General features: G+C 38.9%; 1 pseudogene; it reads left to right on the top strand.

Annotated features, from left to right (window-relative positions):
• Positions 1 to 259: 259 nt before the first annotated feature.
• On the top strand, positions 260 to 392 carry LOC118010135 (annotated as a pseudogene).
• The last annotated feature ends 10088 nt before the right edge of the window (positions 393 to 10480 follow it).

Below are 10480 nucleotides of genomic sequence, written 5' to 3'. Positions count from 1 at the left end.
GGGAGAAGCAGACCCCCTGCTGAGCAGGGAGCCCGATGTGGGACTCGATTCCGGGACTCCAGGATCATGACCTGAGCCGAAGGCAGTCGCTTAACCAACTGAGCCACCCAGGCACCCCTACATTGAATGTTTTTAAATCAAAACCTGAGCCAACAGTAGTATGAGTATATAGAGACGATTTGTTTGCTGGAGACTGAGAACTTCATAGTTCAGCTGTAGCCTAGGCTGCCTGGCACACCTAACAAAAAATTACTTGTGTAGCTTTGCGCAGTGGCAGTATCATAGCCAATGAGGTTTATCCGAGGCATGATTATTGCTAATTGAAAAAATTACCTTTGTAATGTTTTTGACTCTGTGACTGTCACAGCCAACACAAAAGACTGCTAAGACAGTGGAGCATGCAAGATTCTTTACTTCCTCTTTCCAGCTGACATGCAGTGGCAAGATGTGAGCATTGTAACTTCTACAGTCAGTTGGCTTATAATACAGAAACATGCACACAATCCTAACTGATAACTCTGGCAATTTAGGTCCCCTGTTTCCAAGCAACGAGGACCCCATATCACCAATATATGTATCTTTGTAGTTTATATTTTTGGCACATTGCTAATGAAAAGAAAAGTAGCAATTATGGCTTAAAAATAAAAGATTTGTCTTGAAGCATGTCTATGATGAAATAGGAAAGTGTAGATGAAGCATGCATGGGGAAAGGGTAAAGTTGAAAGGTTAAAACAAAGGCCACTTGTCAAAAAACAATAAAGCTCATTATATTTTCTGTAGGAAATGAGCTGAATCTCCAGAATAAGAGGCAGAAAACAGTCCATTAAGTACTTAATACAAGTCTTTAAATTGGTGTAATTGAATTCCCATTGACTACAAGAATGATATTTCTATCAATGAGCACAATAAGAGGAGTGAACAAGAAACGAAGATGCTTTCACTTTAGTGTAAATAATAGCAGATGACAGGAGAATTTATAAGCTGATCTTAATCAGCTGAATGAACCTTCTTTATGGTCAAATATGGCTCTACAAATACAATGCTGGGCTTGGTATAGGAAAATTATTGTTTCAATTCCTTTGATAATGGGAAAAGTTATTAATCTGGAACGTTAGCCAACTAGTTAGATTGCACTGCTTATCTGATTGGATTTTTGCAGTGGAAATCACAATGGTTGGAAGACAGGGACAATTTGTGGAAATGGTAGAGATCTGAAAGACAAAAAAAGGAAGCAAGAAAATTTTAAAAAATTAATTAATTATAGTTATAGAAATACTAGCCCAGGAGTCAGGACACCTACATTTATTTATTCTAGAATTTGCTATTTCTGGTTGTGGGATTTAGGGCAAGTCACTCTTCTCTGAGCTTTAGTCTCCTCATCTTTAAAAATAAGATGTTGTATATATGATCTAAAATAAAGTTCACTTTAGCACTGACATCTCAAGTTCCTTCTGGGATACCTCCATGGTATTTGGTGGATTTGTCTGTTTGCTTTGTTTTAATGTGTTTTGTTTATTTTATTGTTTTTGTGAAGAAAGGCATGCAATCCTAATGGTAAATTAAAAAAAAAAAAAACTAGTTTGAAAACAAAGTTCTCTCTATGGATTGAATGAGAATTAGAGTAACACATGACACTGAATAAACATTTATCCCAAAGGATGAGTCCACAATTACCTGATTGTTGAAAGCCACATTGCATTCAGAGCCTTAGTTAAATATCATATGTTTTGTTTCAGGTTGTAGAATTAGAATAGGCTTAAACTCTAAAAGGAATCAGTTTATAGCACTGAAGGGGAGGAGGAGGGAGGGGAGGAAAAGGAGAAGGAGAAGGAGGGGAAGGAGGAGAAGGAAGAGGAGGTGAAAGGACAAGCAGGAGAAAGGAGGGGGGAGAAGAAGAAAGTGAAAGGGGGGAAAGAAGTAGGCCATCTTTTTTGCAAAACTCTTCTAGGAACCATATGTATACATAGAGTACCTCTCCTATTTTGCAATGAAGAGGTTCTTCCTTGGCAGAGACACTATTATCTCTTATTAGAACTTGAGCAGTATCTTTTTAACTGTTCTCCTCCTCACTATTCTACTTAACTCTCTCATCCCCTCATCCATTCTCCATGAAGAAGTGAAAAGTAACATTCCTAAAATGAAAGACTGATCTAGTTGTTTTACTGCTTAAAACCTTTAGTGGACATTCTACTGAACTTGGAATAAAATCCCAAGGCTTCACCATGTCGACCAAGGCCCTGCATGATCCAAGTCCTGTGCGTTCCTCTGGTGTCATTCTGTGGGAAGTTCCAGTCACTGGGGCCTTTAGGTTCTTCAAACACAACCAGACTATGCCCTAGACAGTGTTTTCACACACACTGTTCCCTTGCCTGCACTGTTGCTGCTTATCTCTCCATCCTTCATCTGGATCATTCCTTTGGTCTCTGCTTGAATATTACTTTCTCCCAAACCTTCTCTTGAACTTTTCTCTCTGTCCTGGATCCAATACTGCAAACAATTTAATTATCCTATACATGCTGATTACATTTCATAATAGTTTTCTCACTTTGTAATTATATAATTTTGTCATTAATTGTTTAATTCTTATCTCTTCCACTAGCAAATAAAATTTGCATCTATTTTGTTCAGCTGTATGTCCCTTTAACTTAGATCAATGCCTAGCACATTGTAGGCACTCAAAGGATTTGTCCAACAAGTGAATAAGACCTATTCTCAAGTTACAGAGAAAGTGAAATATGAATCTGCCCAGGTTGCTTTACTGGGACCAGAACCTCTGATTATGAAAAATCTGAAGAATAGGGGATCAGAAAATGGCAGATGTGACAGAAAACCTTTGGGTAATAGCAGGGCTGGAGAGAGATCCCAACAGGGTTTGACTTGTGAAATTAGCAGAATACAGAGGGTTTTCCCTGATCATGTGCTTGTAGTAGTAAACATGATGCAGTAGATGTGTTTCTGGGATAGAGAAAAAAGCAGGTCCTCTTAACCCACAATATCAAACAAAATAGAAACACTGAACATGGGGAGGACAAGGCCAAGGGAAAACCATGCTAACCTAAGGGAGTGTAACTAAATTAAAGCAAGAACATGCAGGAGACAGTAATATGTAGAGAAGAATAAATGGAAATAGCACATCAGGTCCTAAATCATTGGGGTGCATATAACATAAGAGCTGGAGTATTCAAAGGGAGGAAATTCTTTGAAGGAATTCCTTGAAAAGACAGCAGAGTCTAGTGAAAAGGCACTAGATTCAGAGTTGGGACAGCTGCCACGGTTCCGGATTTGGCATGTGGCATTGGTAGATTCTGGCATCTCCTATTCACAGACACAATGAGGGCACAGAAAGGAGTCAAAGATTTAGATTGCATTTCTGGTGATACAGCTCTAATATTCCAGAGAAAAATCAAGCAAGTCAAATCCCATTTCAAGACAAAATCCAGGGTGTTTTGGATAAACATGAAAATCTCAGTAAACCTCAGGGTGAAACACCCAGCTTCAGACCCACTTTCTCACCTTAATGACACTCTCTGCTTATTGACATATCACAGCCCTGCTCTGACAAATCAAATGTGGAAAGCCTGATGGAAAGTTTGTGGTACTAATAAAAATCTGTGTGTTCAAATACATTTCTAGCTTTCTAGAGGGCCATATTATTTTTATTATTGCTGTTAAGAATTTCTATGAAGTCCAACTTAGCACCTGGCTGAGGATGGCTTTTAGTGCCCATCACAGAGATTGTAGGATGCTGCCTTAGGTGGTTACCCATATTTTACATTTTACTAAGGTGCTTTGCTTTACCAAAATTAATACTGCTATTTTCAAGTGAATGGAGCTTGTGCCGGAGGGGCAGGATGATTGGACCTTTACAGCTACTCGGTGCTGATTAGAAGATCACACCTCTTGAATCTTTATCCTCCTCTCTGTCCACATTGCCAAGCTCAGAACTCACACATCTCTCACTCAGACTATTTTAACAGCATTCTAGCTGTTTTTCCTGCCTCCAGTCTGTCTCACCCCAAATCCAGCATGCTCTTTGCCACCAGAGTGAATTTTCTAAAATGATCAGGTTGTATCACTCTCCTGCTGAAAAATTCTCAAGGATGAGACTCAGATTCTACTGCCTGACATGGATATACCTTCACAATCAGGGGCCAGTCTCCTTTCCAGTCACTTCAATGACAAACCAGATTATTCTTTTCTCCCACATGTGCCATTCCATATCTTTTCACCTTTGTTCATGCTTTTTCTTTGTCCTGTCAGCTGTTTCTGTCTTGTAAACACTGACTGATCTTTCAAACTCCAACTCAGCTATACCTTCCCCTCTGTAACCTTCTCTGATAATATGCTTCCCATTGCCCACAACAACAATGAACATTGATCATTGTCCCAACCAAAATGTTAGTTGTTTCTTTCTGTGCTCATTGCCTCAACCAAAATGTTAGTTGTTTCTTTATGTGCTCTTCAAACACTTCCTGTATACTTCTCTGGTCTCTTTGAGCACATTGCATGACTTACTGTAATAGAAGGTGTTTCCAGAAGCTCTGGTGTCTTGTATAGCATCTGAGATGTACCTGGCATAGAACACATGGTGATTGGATTCTTCTGAACCCAAATGAATTAAATTGAACTGAATAATAACAGGTAGTCATGACCATTGAGCATAAAAGATTGGGAAGCTTTTTAAAGCAGAGAATGATGGCAATGTGCCCTTGTGAGTTCACAGGGGAATGGAGCTTCACTCGTTCTTGCCTCTAGGGCAAATATTCTGTTCTCTGCAGCCAACTTGGCTGTCCAGAGAGACATAGCTGCTCCCTCTTCAAAGTGGAAATGATCCAGATCTACCAAAAGAAGGTGGATAAATAAGACAAAGGAAGCATCCATGGGTTGAGCAAGATATTTTCTATCAATCTTAGTTTTTTTTCTTCGCATGCCCCTTAGTAGAAAATTGTGGCTTAGAAAACCCTGCAGCTAAAAATTTTTGTGATGAAATTTTTATGGCATTGCAGGAATAAGGAACATACAAATTCACAAGCTTTGGTATGTATGAAAAAGAGCCAAGGTCAAATTGCCAACTGTCCCTTCTTAAGAAGGTCTGTCTTTCATTCTGAGATTAAATAAATGCCTTCTGATTTCTTCTTGTGAATATTTTCTGGTTTATAGGAAATGATGGTAGTTGTATGTGTGTTCTTTAGTTGCTCTATCTTTCTTCTTTGGTTTTTATTTTTATTATTTTTTTGTTTTTATTATTAGTTTTTTTTTTTTCTTTTAAAAAATTTCAGAGATATAAATCTATATACTTTTTTTAAGATTCTTACTTGGATGAATTAGAATTTAGTAATACTCTCAAGGAACTTGAAAGGATTTTTGAAACTTAACTGGTCCACAAAAACCAAAGTCTGGGAACAAGAGTGTTCTCAAGAACACCATGTGCAACCATTGATAGTTACTGGAAGAACAATGGACTGGAAGTTGAGAGGTCAGAGTTTACTGGATCCTGTTATTAATTGAATGTGTAGTCATCTCCAAATTGTTTTGTGTATGTTTCTACATTTATAAATGAGACTGCTGAAATCAGGATCTGTTATGAAGGTCACTGGGCTGGTGCAGAGCTACCTCTACAGCCCATGGGGAAGAGAGCAGATGCATGGGGAGTGCATTTCTCCACTGTTCCTCCTCATCACCTTTTCCTCTCACTTCAACCCTACAAGCTTCTCTTTCGTATCTCCTACTTACTGAGTTTCCATAAGACTTCTTTGGAAAACAAAAACAAAAAACCTGCACACTTGATATCTCTATATAAATATCTAGGAGATAATACAGTCCAAAACCAAACTCCAATCTTTACCCCAAATCTGCTCCATCCATGGCTTCCTGTATCCCAGCTGATGGCAACTCCTTACATCTAATTACTCAAAGACCCAAGAAGTTATCCTGATCCCTTTCAGATTTTTCAGGATATCATGTTGGCTGTATCTTTAAAACACATCCAGAATCATCACTTCTCATCTTCCACTTGGAGGCTGCCACCACCTGGGTCACAGAAATAGCCTCCTTTCCTGCTTTTAGCTTGAGCTCTACAGCCCATTGCCTCAGCAGCCAGACCCAAACTTATAAAATGTGAGTCAAATTTTGTCTCTCAAAACTCTTCAGTGATTCCTTGTCACACCCAGAATAAAAGATGAAATCAATACCGTGAGATAACACATTGAATGACTGTGCCATCTCTGGATGAGGGTCTTTCCAACTTGGTTTCTTCTCTCACTTGTCATCTCCATCACTCAGTCCCTGCCATACTGGCCCCTGTGCCTTCCATCCAGCAAGCTGGATGTTCTCTCGTCTAGGGCCTTTCCACTTCCTGGATTACACATATGAAATGATGAAAACATCACATCTTTCATAGAATCATGGGACCATTTTGTACTACTCTTTTTTTTTTTTTTTTTTTTTTTGCTTTTGTGATACTTGGTATTTCTATGGTATCATAGTAACATCAAATATTCTATACAACTTTTTTTTAAAGATTTTATTTATTTATTCATGAGAGACAGAGAGAGAGAGAGAGAAGCAGAGGGAGAAGCAGGCTCCCAAGGAGCAGGGGGCCCGATGCGGGACTCGATCATGATCTGAGCCGAAGGCAGACGCTTAACCGTCTGAGCCACCCAGGCGCCCTCTATACAACTTTTTAAAAAAGTATTTAAAGTATTTTTCTAACATTTCACTTCTTCAATGAGATCTATCTTGACCACTTCATTTAAAATTCAACCTATGACCTGCTCCACTATGTTCTATTCCTCTTATCTGACATGACCTTTTTCTTTATTCATCATTCATTTTTATTTTACATACTTTATTTATGGTCTTTTACTTATTACTCACCTACCTTTGATAGGATATAAGCTTAATGATGAAAGCCTTCTCTCACTACTTTTCCTACTGATATATCTTAAGCATGTAAAATATTGCTTTTCCTTCTGGGAAGATGGTGGAATAGGAGGATCCTAAGCTCACCTTCTCCCATGGACACACCAAGATAACAGCCACATTAGTTCAACTAACTCAGAAAATGACACAAAGACTAGCAGAATAGACTTTCCACAGTTAATCATGGAGAGGAGGGCACGTCTAAAAGGGTAGGGAAAGGTTGGGAACCAAACCCCAGGGGAGACTAACTACAAATGGGAAAGACACCACAAGCATGGAGAAGTGATATGATCAGACCCCACACCAGGGACCTCAGGCACAGGAGCCCTGCACTGGTAAGAAAAGTCTCTATAACATTTGACTTTGAAAACCAGTGGGGCTTAACTTCACAAGTTTTTATAATCAGTGGGTCCTACCTCCAGGTACTTTAAAAATCAGTAGGCTTAGCTCTGAGAGAACCAGAGAGAAATAGGAAACTGAGTCCCCACCCTTAAAGAGCCCCATTACAAATAACCCTGCCTAGATATCGCATAGACGTAGCAGTTTGAAAAATGCCTGGGGTTTATGGGAAGGAGATTTATTTACTAATCTCAGAGTCTACACTGCCCTGGAAGGGTAGGGATCTTCAGGAGATTTCCTTAAGAACAAAAGAGTTGGTGGGCACCATTTTCTCTTCCCTACCAGCCTAGATAGCCAGACCCTTGCAGGAACCACTGGGAACACTTTCCACTTATTCTGCTAACACGATGCCCTCTGCCCTTGCATTCTCCTGTGGATCAACCCCATCCAACCAGCCCCATTTAGCAGTCATCCCTCCAAACTGGCTCCTGCCCTGATACACACTGCAAGCAGCACAGGCAGGGACCAGTATCATTTCAAAGTGACTTTTGCCCTGGGGAGAGGGGAAAATAACCACACACGCTAGTGTGTCTGCAGTGCCAACAGCTGAACTTTGTATCTGGCAGAGAGAGTGTGCCCTGCTAATCAATGCAATGCAGCCCAAGCAGACAGACATAGGACAGGCCTCTGGTCTGATTGTTAGCCCTGTTCACCAACAGACACCTCTCAGCAGTCAGCATGGGGAGAGAACCCTGCAGTTTGGTGTGACTGCAGCACTGACAGATGGACTGGGGGCAGGTATCCCGTCTGACTGCCAGCACTGCCCAGCAGCAAACCCTTTCAGGACACAAGGCAAATAGAACACCCTACAGGTCAGAGCAACTTCAGCCCCAAAAGACAGACTGGAGACAGGCACCTGGTCTGACTGTAGGCCCTACCCACCAACAAAAGCCTCAAGGGGACAATATAGGGAGAATACTATGCTGTTCATTGTGACTGCAGTTCCAGCAGATGGGTTGAGGGCAAGCATCTGGTCTGACTGTCGACACCATCCAAGTACATGCCTATGGCAGCCCCAGACTGGCCCCCTTAACAGTACAAGGACCAAACATTGTCCAGTGTGCTCACAACAGTCAAAGCAGGCCATTGCAGCTGACTGGACTGAAGGCAAACAGGGCTCAGCAAGAATAGTAGGGTACATGCAACTCAAATAAGAGATACACCTGAAGCTCCTGGTTCTGGTGAATAGGGGTTATTACACTACAGGGCACTACAGTACCTCTTTTTCATAAGGCCACTGCTTTCAAGATCAGGAGATGTAGCTGACTTTCCTAATACATAGAAAAGAACAGAAAATTAGACAAAATGAGAGACAGAGGAATAAGTTCCAAATGAAAGAACAGAACAAAATCATAACAAAGGAGTTAAATGAAATGGAGATAAGCAATATGCCTGATAAAGAATCCAAAGTAATGGTCATACTCACTGGACTTGAGAAAAGAGAGGAGGATCTCAGTTGAGACTTTCAACAAAGAGATAGAAAATATAAAAAAGAACCAGTGATGAAGAACTCAATAACTGAAATTAAAAATACACTAGAGGTTATCAATAGCAGATTAGATGATGCAGAACAACAGATCAGTGACCTGGAAGATGGGGTAATGAAAAGCAACCAAGCTGAACAGCAAAAAGAACAAAAAATAATAATAAATGATAATAGGTTAAGGGAACTTAGCAACATCATCAAGTGTAATAACATTTGCATTATAGGGATCCCAGAAGAAAAGAGAGAAGGGGGCAGAAAATTTATTTGAAGAAATAATATCTACAAACTTTCCTAATCTGGGGAAGGAAACAGACATCTAGATCCAAGAGGCACAGAAGAGCCCGCAATAAAATCAACCCAAGGAGGTCCACACCAAGACATATAATAATTAAAAATGGCAAAGAGTAGTGATAAAGAGACAATTTTAAAAGCAGCAAGAGAAAATAAAAGTTACATATAAGGAAACCTCATAAGACTATCAGCTGATTTTTCAGCAGAAACTTTATAGGCCAAAAGGGAGTAGCATGATATATTTAAAGTACTGAAAGGAAAAACAAAACAAAAAACAAACAAACAAACAAAGCCCCCAAAACACCTGCAAACAAAAATACTCTGGTTATCATTCAGAATAGAAAGAGAAATAAAATTTCCCAGACAAGCAAAAGTTAAAGGAGTTCATCACCACTAAACCAGCTTTAGAAGAAATGTTAAAGAGAATTCTTTGAGTGGAAAGAAAAATACCATAATCAGGATCAGAAAATTATGAAAGGAAAAATTTTCACAGGTAAATGCAAATATATTATAAAAGTAGTAGATTATTTACCTACAAAAGCAGTAGAGAGGTGAAAGCACAAAAGCAATAAAATCAATTATATCTATAAAAATCAGTCAAGAGATTCACAAAATAAAAGGATGTAAAGTGTGACATCATATACCTAAAACATGGGTCAGAGGATAAAAAATTTAGTGCTTTTATAATGGGTTCAAACTTAAGTGACCCTCAACTTAAAATAGACTACTATATATGAGTCCAATGGTAACAAGTAAAAAAAAAAAAAAAAAAAGCCTGTAATATATGCACACACAAAAAATAAAAAGAAAGTAATCCAAGCATATCACTAAAGAAAGCCATCAGACCACAAAGAAAGCGAGCAAAGAAGAAAAAAGGAACAGAAAAGAACTACAAAAAACAACTGTAAAACAAGTAAAGAATATTAGCAAACCAAATCCAACAATTCATTAAAAAAATCATTCAACACATTCGAGTAGAATTTATTCTAGGGATGCAAGGGTAGTTCAATATTCACAAATTAATCAACATGATATGTCACATTAACAAGAGACAAAATAAAAACCATATGATCATCATCTCAATAGATGTAGAAAAAGCATTTGACAAAGTACAACATCCATTCATGATAAAAAACTTTCAGCAAAATAGGTTAAAAGGGAACATACTTTAACATAATAAAGGACATATATGAAAAACCCACAACTAATATTATACTCAATGTTGAAAAACAGAGAACTCTTTCTCTAAGATCAGGAATAAGACAAGGATGTCCACTGTCACTACTTCTCTTCAACATTGTACTAGAAGTCCTAGCCACAGCCATCAGACAAGAAAAAGAAATAAAAGGCATCCAAATTGGTAATGAAGAAGTAAAGCTTTCA

Source organism: Mirounga leonina, unplaced genomic scaffold (assembly GCF_011800145.1).
Source record: "Mirounga leonina isolate KUSES-001 unplaced genomic scaffold, KU_Mleo_1.0 Mir_128, whole genome shotgun sequence".
In the NCBI taxonomy this organism is placed as follows: Eukaryota; Metazoa; Chordata; class Mammalia; order Carnivora; family Phocidae; genus Mirounga; species Mirounga leonina.
The sequence above is the reverse complement of the archived record's forward strand: the minus strand, read 5'-3'. Positions and strand labels throughout refer to the sequence as shown.